The sequence below is a fragment of the Herpailurus yagouaroundi genome, unplaced genomic scaffold, assembly GCF_014898765.1.
Source record: "Herpailurus yagouaroundi ecotype Mexico unplaced genomic scaffold, PumYag 67556, whole genome shotgun sequence".
Lineage (NCBI taxonomy): Eukaryota > Metazoa > Chordata > Mammalia > Carnivora > Felidae > Herpailurus > Herpailurus yagouaroundi.
The window spans coordinates 1,783,407-1,796,116 of record NW_024420362.1 but is presented as its reverse complement, the minus strand read 5'-3'; the positions used below and the strand labels follow the sequence as shown (position 1 = coordinate 1,796,116).

The following is a 12,710-nucleotide window of genomic DNA, read 5'->3' as shown; positions in this document are numbered from 1 at the left end:
AAGACAACCTCACTTTTATTTTCTAGTTTGCATTGATTTGTTTGTTTTTGTTTTTACAGAATGTAACATGAAATCCAGATGCTTTATTTCACTCATAGAGATGCATATATTTTTATCCTGATGAATAGAAAAGGAAAGCATGCAAATGAAAATGATTCCATTTCTTGAAGGTCCACTGTCTTCTCAGATTAATGCTCTCTGATATGAACATTGCAATTCACTGCATCATGCAGAAAATGTAAAAGGGCAGATTTTCTGAACAGTAAACCATAGCTGTTAGAAATATAACTAAAATGGAAAGCAGCATGTAGCTGGGTCTCTTGGTCAGGCACATGGAAAATGTTTTCTATTTGGTGGCATTTATCCAGAGGCCAAGTGTTCACAACCAAGTTTTTAGGTATTCATGTAATTGTGGTTCTTTCTCTTATTCTTCCTCACTTTCTTACACCCTGTCTACATTCTAGTCATCTTTTCCAAACTACCTATTCTGCCTACTTTCAAATGAAAACAAATAACTCATCACCTGGGTGTTCTCCAAACTAAGATTTAAAAAATATATACTAGTTAGTAACATGAAAACATATGAAAGTATAAACCTCACTGGTAAAATAATTATATAGTCAAATTTGGGATAGTTTAATGCTGTAATATGGTAGTGTGTTAATCATATAGCTCTAGTTTAAAGGTTAAATGACAAAAGTATTAAAATTACTACAATAACTTTTAACAGATACACAATATAAAAATATGTAAATTGTAACATCAAAAACATAAAATGGGTGAGGGATATAAAAGGGTAAAGTTTTGTGTGCAAATTTCAATTTTATCAGCTTAAAGTAGACTATTATAGCTATAAGATGCTTTTTGTAAGCCTTATGGTAAATCACAAAACAAAAACCTATATTAGATATAAGGAGAAAGAAATCAAAACATATCACTACAGAAAATTATTGATTCACAATGGAAGACACCAAGAGAGGAAGAATGGAAGAATGGAATTAGAAAACATCCAAAAAAAAACAATTAATAAGATGGCAACAGTTTTTACCTATAAATAATTACTTTAAATGTAAATTAATTAAACCCTCCAATCAGAAGATACAGAGTAGCTGAATGAATAAAACAAAAAAAGCCTCAACTGTATGTTGCCTATAAGAGACTCACTTCTGCTTTAAGGACATAGTGAAGGGATAGAAAAATATTTCATGCAAATGAAAACCAGAATAGAACAGGGATAGCTATACTTATAACAGGCAAAAAATAGACTTTAAGCAAACTGTAACAAGAGACAAAGAAGGTCATTATATGATAAATGAGTCAGCTCATTAAGAAAGTATAACAACTGTAAATATGCACCCAACATTGTAGCACCTAAATATATGAATACTTCTAAATGTATTGATCTGAATACAGAAATTGACAGGAACACAATAATAGTGAGGGACTTCAATACTCACTTTCAACCATGGATAGGTGATACAGACAGAAAATCAATAAAGAAATTTTGACTTGAGATATACTTTAGATCAAATGGACCTAACACATGTACAGAGCATTCCATCCAAATGTAGCAGAATGCATATTCTTCTCAAGTGCACACAGAACAATCTCTAGGATATTTCACATATTAGACCACAATACAATACTTTATAAACTTAGTAAGATTTAAATCATATAAAGTATCTTTTCTGAGCACAATGATATGAAACTAGAGATCAGTAGAGGAAAGCAGGAAAATTCACAAATATTCAGAAATTAAACAATACATATCTGAACAATGAATGGGCCAAAGAAAAAAATGAAAATGGAAATTAAAAATATCTCAAGACAAACAAAAATAAAAACACAACATACCAAAACTTATGGATCACAGCAAAAACAGTTAGGGGAGGGAAGTCTATAGCTATAAATGTCTACATTAAGTAAAAGAAGGATCTCAAACAATCTAATTTTATACCTCAAGGAACTAAAGAAAGAAGAACAAACTAAGCCCAATGCTAACAGAAGGAAGGGGGAAAACTATCAGAGCAGAAATAAAATAAAGATACAAAACCAACAGAAAACATCAGCAGCACTAAGTTGTTTTTTTTTTTTGAAAAACTAAAAAAAATAAAAACTTTTAGCTACACTAATAAAGAGAGAAAACTAAAAAATCAGAAATAAAAGAGGAGATATTAAAACTGACAGTGCAGAAATATAAAGGATCATGAGAGACTATTATAAACAATTTATGCCAACAAGTTGTATCACCTAGAAGTAACAGATCAATTCCTAGAAACAGCCTATCAATTCCAAATCATTAAGACATAGAAAAATCCAAATAAACCTATAACTATTAAGGATATTGAATCAGTAATCAAAAATCTCCCAACAGATAAAAGCCCAGAATCATATAGCTTTACTGGTGAATTCTACCAAATATTTAAAGAAGAATTAATGCCAAACCAATACCAATGATGGTTTTCAGGGGCTAGAGTGTAGGGGAAATGGGGAGATGTTGATCAAAGGGTACAAACTTTCACTTATAAGGTAAATAAGTTCAGATAATCTAATATACATCATGGAGACTATAGTTAATACTGAATTGAATATTGAATTATATAATTGAAATTTGCTAAGAAAGTACATCTTAAACATTCTCACCAAAAAAGCTAACTATGTGAGGTGATGAATATGTTATTTAACTTGATTGTAGTAATCATTTCACTATATATATATATCTATAAATATATATATATATCTATAAATATATATATATCAATTATATGCCAATCAATCTGAGAAAAAACCCTCAGTGACATATCACCTCACACCTATTAGGATTCCTTACTAACAAAACAAAAAAAAAAAGAAAGGAAAATGAAAAAAAAGATAATAAGTGAAGGCGAGGATATTCAAAAAGGGAAATCTTGTGCACCATTAGTGAGAATCTAAAATGGTGATGTCACTATGGAAAATAGCATGGAAGTTTCTCAAAAAGTCAAAAATAGAACTACCATATGATCCAGCAATCCCACTCTTGGAATACATATCCAAAGAACTGAAATCAAGATTTCAAAAGATATCTGCACTTGCACTGTCAATGCAGCATTATTCATAGCCAAGATATAGAAATGACCTAAATGTTCATTGATTGATGGATAAAGAAAATGTGGTATGGATGGATAAAGAAAATGTGGTATATAAATACAATGGCATATTAATCAGCCTTTAGAAAGAAGGAGATCTTGCTGTATGTGACCGCATGGATGAACCTTGAAGACTTTATGCTAAGAGAAATAATCCAGTCATCGATAGGAAAATATTACATGATACTACTTATATGAGATATCTAAAAATGGTCAAACTCATAGAAACAGAGGGTAGAAACGTGGTTTTCTGGCACAAGAAGAATGGGGAAATGGGACTCTCCATGGGTATAAAATTTCAGTCATGAAAGATGAGTAAGTTCTAAAGATCAATTGCATAACATTGTGTGTATAGCTAACACTGTATTCTGGACTTAAAATTGTGTTTAGAAACTAGGTCTGTTAAGTATTTCTACCACAATGGAAATTTTTTTTAACATTCTAACATTATTAATTGACAGGCAGCCCAAAATACTGTAACATAATAAGGTTACCAATAAAACTAATGTGATATTAGACTGCATTAAAAGAAGGATGGTTTTCTGAGCTAAGTAGTTGAACTCCTAATTTCCAGAACATCCACATTAGCAAGTGTCAGTTTTGTTAATGATCCAATTATCCAATTGCATTTTGCCTAAAATTGAACAACTTTTTGAGGGTTTTTGGCATCCATTCAGGTATCCTACAGATTAAATATAATTATATCAAAATTAAAGGGACTTTACACAGACAGCCCAATGCAAAATGTTGACAGAGGAGAAAGAAAGATGACTGGAAGACTTGAAACTATACCATTCTAGGAATAGGTGAGGCAACTCCAGACGATTTAAATGGAAAAAAGAAAACTCATTTTGGATATGATATCTGAGTTTAATATGTGAAAATATTTATTATACTTATCCTGTTAGCTCCAATCTAGAATTAATAACACTGATGATACAAAGATTCAAATCAAGGCTGAAGATATGAAAGAAGTTTTGGCTAATTAGAACTTAAAAATTTTGAAATGAGTGCTTTATAATTATTCATTAAGATTGCTCTTGCAGGTTATTATTTATAATTTTAATGTTAAGGTTTATATCATTAAGTTTCCTTATAAAGAAACACCAACTTAGAAAAATTCTCCTTAGGGTTGAGACTCTAAATTTCTTTATTAAGCTTGAAAAATTAAAATTTTTCTCTCTAAAAATTCCTTTTACTCATCCTGGCCCCTATGACTCTGTTTCTTTACTATTTTTTTTTAATGAAGTGCAGGGAGTTTTTATTTGGAGACTGGACTTCTGCAGTTTTCAGACATCCAGAACATTACCAAGAAACTGATAAGAAACTGAAATATTTATTATCAAGCTCATGATACAATGTCCCATATCTATTGGTGTCAAATTGTCATAGGCTTTGTACTTCATGTCTTAGCGCAAAGTGCAAGAACAATGTTAAATTATAATGTGATGAAAGAGAGGTGTATTGTAGGCTCAGTATAGATACATTGACCTCCTAAGACATAAGATAACCATAAATAGTAGACTAAATCATAAAGAACATGGTTTTGCTGATCACTTGGACAAACAACTCTACAGTCTCCATAACAACTGAGAGAATCACTCTTTTTCAACACAAATAATCATTAGATACAATAATCAATAGTTTTTAAAAATAATAATCTTATTGAATTATCTAATGGATATTTTCTTAAGAGAGTTAGAGGAATGTCTTATTTATTTTATAAAATTTCTCTTAAACATAATTTAAATTTTAAAAATCAGGACATTGTTTAACTTGGATTTATATAGTAGCAATATTAATTGAGACAAGAAAATTGGTCTTGCTTCACTTCCTATCCTAAGATTCTACAATTGCTACTAATTAATGTGATGAAGTGGGAGTTTGGAAGATAGGAGTAACCTCATACTCCAATGTTAGCATTAAAATATTGCTGGAGGGCCCCTGGGTGGTACAGTTGGTTGAGCTTCTGACTCTTGGTTTCGGCTCAGGTCATGACCTCATGGGTTCGTGGGTTTGAGCCCCACATTGGGTTCCATCCTGACAGCACAGAGCCTGCTTGGTACTCTCTCTCTCCCTCTCTCTCTCTCCCTGCCCCTCCCCTACTCCCTCTCTATGTTTCTTTCTCTCAAAATAAATAAAATCTTTTAAAACATCCCTGGAAATAAGAACATGAGATCTATATGCTAAATGAATAAAATGTTTATTTTTCATCTGAACTATTTGAAGAGTGTTTATTTCTCCCCTTCATCATTTTATTAAGTGCTCATAGGTGTTTTTCTTTTCATTACTGTTGCCTTCCCAACATATAATCATTTAATTACTGGCAGATCTCACCATAATTGGGCATTACTTGATTTAACTAATAATCACCACCCAGAAAAACTGCTTGTGGAGCAGATTTCTATACAACAAATGATCTTCTTCCATAGAATGTAAGGAAAGTGTTCTTAAATTTATTTTGTTCAGTTCCTTCCTATAGGTGATTAATGGCACAAGAGTGGTATAGTTACTCCACTAACTCTGAACATCTGCTACCTGCATGGCCTGAAGCCATGGCTCAATTCAGGCATGGGATGCAGGAAGCCCTGCTCTTTCTACCTTGCTTTAGTTTCAAATGCTTACCTCATGCAGGCAACTTCTCCTCCCCTACTGACATGACCTAGACTTGATGGCACATCCAAGATCAGGCTGTGGGAGATATGAGTAGCAGCTGGTCACATCCTGCTGTTTCTGTGGTAAGATACAGACAACTGGAGATCTCATTTTGTATATGCTCCTGGAAACTGTCTGTTGGAAAATTTCTGTTCATGTGAGGTTTCTGGAAACATATATTGAATTTATTCTCTACTTTTCCATTATGGTGAATTTCTCATTGGCAAATCCCCATATAATGGGGTACACCTGCACTGTTGAATCAAAAGGCAGGGAAGCTGCATTGTAAAATTAACAGTTGCAATTAGTGTTAGGACACATTACTGTTTTTGCAAATCCACTCAATAAATCTACAGACTTTTTATATTCTTTTGTGAGTGCATATATGTGTGTGTGTAACATTATATTCCCAGCTGAGAAATTATCACATCTCTTGATTGCTTCACACCATGATTCAAGCAGCACTGAATCAGCATTCGTGAAGATACTGTTATTGGAATCTTTGTCTTTTAGCTAAGATACACAATTGAAATCCTTATCACTTTGTACTCACTAATTATCCAATGCTACTTTTTCAAAGATATGGACATAAATTAGCTCCGGTGTCCTAAACCAACTCTAAATTAGTAATTACATTGTATATCCTGCAGTTTTTGCTGGGAAACACGTTCTTCACTTCCTGTCTCTAACTGATGGCCAGCTAGTTAATGGCTTACAAATTTTCCCCAAAGATGGTTACACATCAGAAATGATTCTTTTACAGGATGTTTTCAGAATGTTGAAGATGAAAGGAGCTATGTAAATCGTATTGTTATTGCTTATTATTATTATCAGTAACAACTCTCTTCACTGCTTCATTGCACTAGTAATTTGGAGGCAAAAGACAATGTTATAAGATGCATCTCGGGGATTTTTTTTAGAAAAAATTGTTATGGACTGAATGCTTGTGTTCCCCCAATATTATGTTGAAGTCCTAACCAACAATATCATTAAATTAGGAGGTGGGGACTTTGGAAGATAATTAGATAATGAGGTGGAGCCCTCATGAATAGAGTCTTCATGAATAGGATTAGAAACCTTATAAAATGGACCTCAGAGAGTTCTCTCACCCTCTTTCTGGCATGTGAATTAACAATCCACAACCCAGAAGACAACTTTAACAAGAACAAAACTAGGCTGGCACCCCAATCTTGTATTTTCAGCCTCTGGAACTATAATAAATAAATTTCTGTTATTTGTAAGCCATACATTTTGTGGCATTTTGTTATAGTAACCCAAACTGGCTAAGAAAAAAAATTTCCTAAAAAACAATTTATATTAGTCTAGGACTTCCCAAATTCTTAATAATGTGTTAGCAGAAAAGAATTTTAAAGTCTTCCTGATTTGAGATTTCACCAAGGGTAGGGGTGGCAAAGGGTAAAAGGAGAAAGCAAACCGAAGCCTATTTTGAAGAACAATGGAAATAATATTCAAAATCTTGAATAGTGTAATGGATAAAATATTCATTATGGATGAAAAGAAAAGGTAATGTGGGAATTCGCCCTGTGAGCTACCAATGTCTTTTCACTCATGAAAATTAACCATTTCAGCAGATATTTTTTGTTAAATATTCTGAGGCTCTTCCATCTCCCTAAAAGTCAAAATGTGAAAAGTCACATTTAATTAGAGATCAAATTTTATAACCACAGAACAGCACTGATATATTATAACTTAACTTTTAATGGTCGTATCTACATTCTAAAAATTAAGAAAGTTTATATAGAATTGTGCATACACACACACACACACACATATATATATATATATATATATATATATATATATATATATGATCTGAGTCTGTATGAGACGTGAGTCATTTTGTGTATATGAATCATAGTGGTCATGTCAGCTCTTCTGATAGTTGTTGAAGTTGACACAACTCCTAGTAAGCAAGTTGCACATTAATGGAAGCTATGTTAACTCTCTTTAAGTTGCATTATCGCAGTAAGTACATAAGATCCTTAGGGAAGAAAGGCAATTGAAAGGTGGTCCAGTCTAATCACCCATGCTCTGAATTTAGTAGCAATACAGCACTGTGGGAGTGGCTTTAGATAGACATATTTTCCCTCTGTGACAAGTTCTTTTAAGATTAACACAATAATCATAAGTATTCCTGGCATCCTTTAATAACTCATTGTAAATTTAATACCCCCCCCAAAAAAAGCTTACCTTGCATGCAATTAACATACTCTTTTAGGAAAACACCATGTCTTATTCATCTTTATAGCCTCTGTCCCTAGTAAAGTAGTATACTGCAGGAGCTCAATTAAATACTTGCTGAATTAAATAAATAAATAAATAAATAAATAAATAAATAAATAAAAACAATGATTTTCTTTTTTCAGTTTTTACCATTTCTTGAAATATAACAATTTATATTATCAACTTTCTAATAATTTTGTCTTTTAATTCATATTAAACTGTATTGTTATAGAGGCTACCTCCTATTATTCTGGATTTTATGAATGAATCTGTAGTCATCAAAGGTATTTATTTGTTCAACAACTATTTTGCATTTCCTATATACAAGGAGCTGTGAATGATACAAACACAAAAATCCAGGTACTTAAAAAAGCCTCCATCCATTCTAGTGGAGACTATAAAACAATAGAAAGTCATATGTGTCCGAATAAAGATACTGAAAAGTGCTATGTGACCTCAAAGGAGAGACAGATGTCGCTGCATGGGAGATGAATTAACTAGAGAATGATCCATGCTGTACAGGCGTATCTTAGAGATAATTGCAGTTTGGTTCCAGACCACTGCAAATAGTAAAAATGGCAATAAAGCTAGTCAAATGATTTTTTTTTGTTTCTTAGTGCATGTAACATTTATGTTTGCATTATACTATTAACTGTGCAATAGCATTATGTCTGAAAAATGTACACACCTTGATTAAAAAAACTTCTTTATTGCTAAAAAATTCTAACCATCATCTGAGCTTTCAGTGAGTCACATTTTTTTTTGGTTTGTGGAGGGTCTTGCTTCAAGTTGACTACAGACTGATCAAGATGGTGGTTAGTGAAGTTTGGAGTGACTGTGGCAATTTCTTAAAATAAAATAACAATGAAACTTGTCACATTGATTGACTCTTCCTTTCACAAATGATGTGTGATGCTATGTGAAAGCATTTCACCCATGGTAGAACTTCTTTCAAATTTGGAGTCATTCCTCTAAAACCCTGCCACTGCTTTATCAACTAATTTTATGTAATATTCTAAATTATTTGTTGTCATTTCAACAATTTTCACAGCATTGTCACCAGGAGTAGATTTCATCTCAAGAAATTACTTCCTTTGCTCACCCATAAAAATTAACTCCTTACCTGTTAAACTTTCATTGTGAGATTGTAGGAATTCATCACACCTTCAGGCTCCACTTCTAATTTCAGTTCTCTTGCTATTTTCACTACATTTACAGTTACTTCCTCCACTGAAGTCTTGAACCCCTCAAAATCCTCCATGAGGGTTGGAATCAACTTCATACAAAATCCTGTTAATATTGATACTTTGACCTTTCACCATGAGTCAGAAAGGTTCTTTTTTATATATATTAAATATAATTTATCATCAAATTGGTTTCCATACAACACCCAGTGTTCATCCCAACAGGTACCCTCCTCAATGCCCTTCACCCACTTTCCCCTGTCCTCCGCCTTCCATCAGCCCTCAATTTGTTCTCAGTATTTAAGAGTCTCTTATGGTTTGCCTCCCTCCCTCCCTCTATGTAACTTTTTCCCCCTTCCACTCCCCCATGGTCTTCTGTTAAATTTCTCAGGATCCACATATGAGTGAAAACATATGGTATCTGTCTTTCTCTGCCTGACTTATTTCACTTAGCATAAAATGTTCTTAATGGAATCCAGAATAGTGAATCCCTTCCAGAAGGTTTTCAACTTACTTTGTTTAGATCCATTAGAGGAATTATTATCTATGGAAGCTATAGTCTCATAAAATATATCTCTTCAACAATAATACTTGAAAGTCAAAATTACTCCTTGATTCATGGGCTGCAGAATGAATATTGTGTTAGGGGTATGAAAACAACATTAATCTCATTTTATATGTCCATCAGAGCTCTTGGGTGACCAGATGCATTGTCAATAAGCAGTAATATTTTTAAAGGATTTTTTTTTCTGAGAAGTAGGTCTTAGAAGTGGCTTGAAATATTAAGTAAATCATGCTGTAAACAGATGTGCTGTCATTCGGGCTATTTTGTTCTATTTATAGAGCACGGGCAGAATAGACATTTTTTTTTTTTCACTTTGCAGTTTCAACTCTTATACCAAAGATTGACAGCACACAGGGAGAAGAAAAGCAACAAACAAGGAACATAAAACAAATTGATCTCACATGCTACTTTCAATCAACAGAACGTGGCTCTCTAGATAGCTGTGTTTAGAAGGAATCTGAGGCTTCAGCCTCACTTAGCAGAAAGACTATTGCAACTAATTATCAATATCCGCCAATTTCACTCAACCCAGAAGAAACCAATGACACCAAAGTTGGCAGAAAAAAATGGCATTGGCTGTACCACCAGGGCCAATAAAGAAGCCAGCAAAGGTCTGAGGAAATCTGGAGTGGGCATTCTGGTGGTATCTGGTCCAGAAGGTAAATGGGATTCTAGACCAGGGATCACCAAAATCTCCTTCCTCTGCCCAGATCAGCAGCCCGAACTCAATGTCATCCCAGGTCCTGGGCCCAGATACAGCCCCATCTGCAATCTCCACTCAGGTTTTCCTCTCATCCTGGTCCTCAGCCTCAGCTGAAGCAGCGTTCAGAGCATTTAAGGCCTCTTTTTCAGCCTCCATGAATGATGCAGTCCAGTGGCAAGGATTTCTCTTCTGAACCTTTGCAATGAATCTCAGCACTTTCATCTCACTAGCTTTATGGTAGGAACAGAGGCCCCAGAGGAATTCATACTCAAGAGGGTTGCTGTTCAGCATTTGTCTGTAATCCAGGTACTTTTGCTTTACAAACTCATAAACGAGAAGTTTCCTTAGATCTCTAAGGAGAGAATATCTCACCCCAGAACTCGGTCCCATCTTGCTTAGTGTCTCCCAGAGGACAGCTTCACTGGCACAGTTGCCATTCATGAATATGATGCCCAATGCCACTAAGAGAACACCCAGCTTGGGTGTGTCTTTGTCCCCAGTGTGCCAGCTAGGGACTTGGGGGTTACTGAGAAGAATCTACAGGTGCTCTTGTCAATCTCCTTCAGTTGAATCCCAAATTTCTTCCCCAGGATAAACATCAGTGCATTTATGGCTGATATCCCAGAGCATTTCTGAGTGATTGATGGGCACCTTGGTATAATATTTAAGCATCAAGTATTGAATCAACTTATTTGTTCTTTCCTGAAGAAGGGCCACATTTGGACATTGTGGGGAACCCAGGTTCTGTGACGCATGCTAGTTGGGAGAGGGGTGCAGATTCTGCCAGTCAGGTGAAATTGACCAATCAGGTGGGAGTGGCCCGTCAGTGGAAAGTGGCCAATCAGGTGGCAGAAGACAGTCAGGTGGTAGTGGCCAGTCAGGAGGGCCTTGCCAATCTGAAGGATGCTGCCCGCCTGGTGGGTTCTGCCAGGCCAGTGGGTTCAGCCAGACAACCGTACCAAGCCAGACAATGGGGTTCTGCCAAGCAACTGAGTTCTTCCAGGCTGGTGGGGTCTGTCCTAGCTGGGAGGTTCTGATGTACTGGTGGGGTCTGCCTGGCTGGCTGTTTTTGCCAGCCTGATGGGTTCTGCCAGGACAATGGGGTCTGTCAGAGCACATTGGAGGGTGCCCAAGGTGGGCAGACCTCCAGGTCCCTGCAGCCAGTAGAACTTGCCTCTAATCCCACTGCTATCCTTTTCTACATTCAAGGTATTAACCTTGTGTGTTCTCTTGCTCTAAATTATAGCCAAATTATAGTCCTGGACTCTAGAGTCTGAGCCTCAGAACCATCTGCTGATATCTGTGGAGCTTGTTTAATATTCTGGGTATGGGTATAAGCTTTTGGGGGCTTAGTGGTGTCATTCAAATCCTTAAAGGCTGTCTTAGACTAAGTATTAACCATATCACTGGCTATGACAGAGAAATTGTAGGTGGCACTTGGGCCAACTTTAATAGTGGTGTTCAAGGACTTAAAGGCCATCTTGGACTTGTTAGCTGTTAACTTGCAGGTGGAAAATATCATAGGCAGAATTTTCAGAACTTTGGGGTGGCATCCTGGGACTTATAGGCTGCCTTATATAGGACATTGGAAATCTCCTTGGCATTAAGAGCCTGAAAGAAATCATACACACGATTTGGGCCTTTTGTCATGGCGTTCTGAGCATTAAAACTGTTTTGGGCATAGTGGCAGCTGCTAAAACTCGAACATCAGCCATCTCACTGGCTGTTGGGGGCTGTGAACTCTGGGAACTAGCATTTGGCCCAGCTGCTGTGGCCTGGTTGGTAGGTGGATCCTCCGAACTCTGGATGCCCTCATAAGAGTCTGCATAAGTAAGGTGTTGTCTTCGATAGAGGCCTTGGCCTGCAAGTGCAGGAGGCCCATACCAACTCCTTTTTCTGAGCCATGGTTCCTGTCCCTCTTGAAAGAGCAGAGCCTTGCCTCAGACTCTAACCCCAACCCCCTTGTTGCCTCCCTTATTCATCACTCAGAGAATTGAAATTCCCCTGATTGGTTTTCTGCCGCTGCACCCTCTCCTTGTCCAGTAGAAAATGCCAGTCAGTATCCCAGAACAGACATAATTTTTTTTAAGCTTACTTATTTTTGAGAGAGAGAGAGAGAGAGAGAGAGAGAGAGAGCAGAGAGTGAAAGCGAGCAGGGGAAGGGCAGAGATAAAGGAAGAGAGAGGATCCAAGCAGGCTCTGCACTGTCAGTGTAGAGCCCAAAGGGAGTC

At 35.8% G+C, this 12,710-nt stretch overlaps 1 pseudogene; it reads right to left on the bottom strand.

Moving 5' to 3' along the window:
• Positions 1-10,205: 10,205 nt before the first annotated feature.
• On the bottom strand, positions 10,206-12,496 carry LOC121025223 (melanoma-associated antigen D1-like; annotated as a pseudogene).
• Positions 12,497-12,710: the final 214 nt, after the last annotated feature.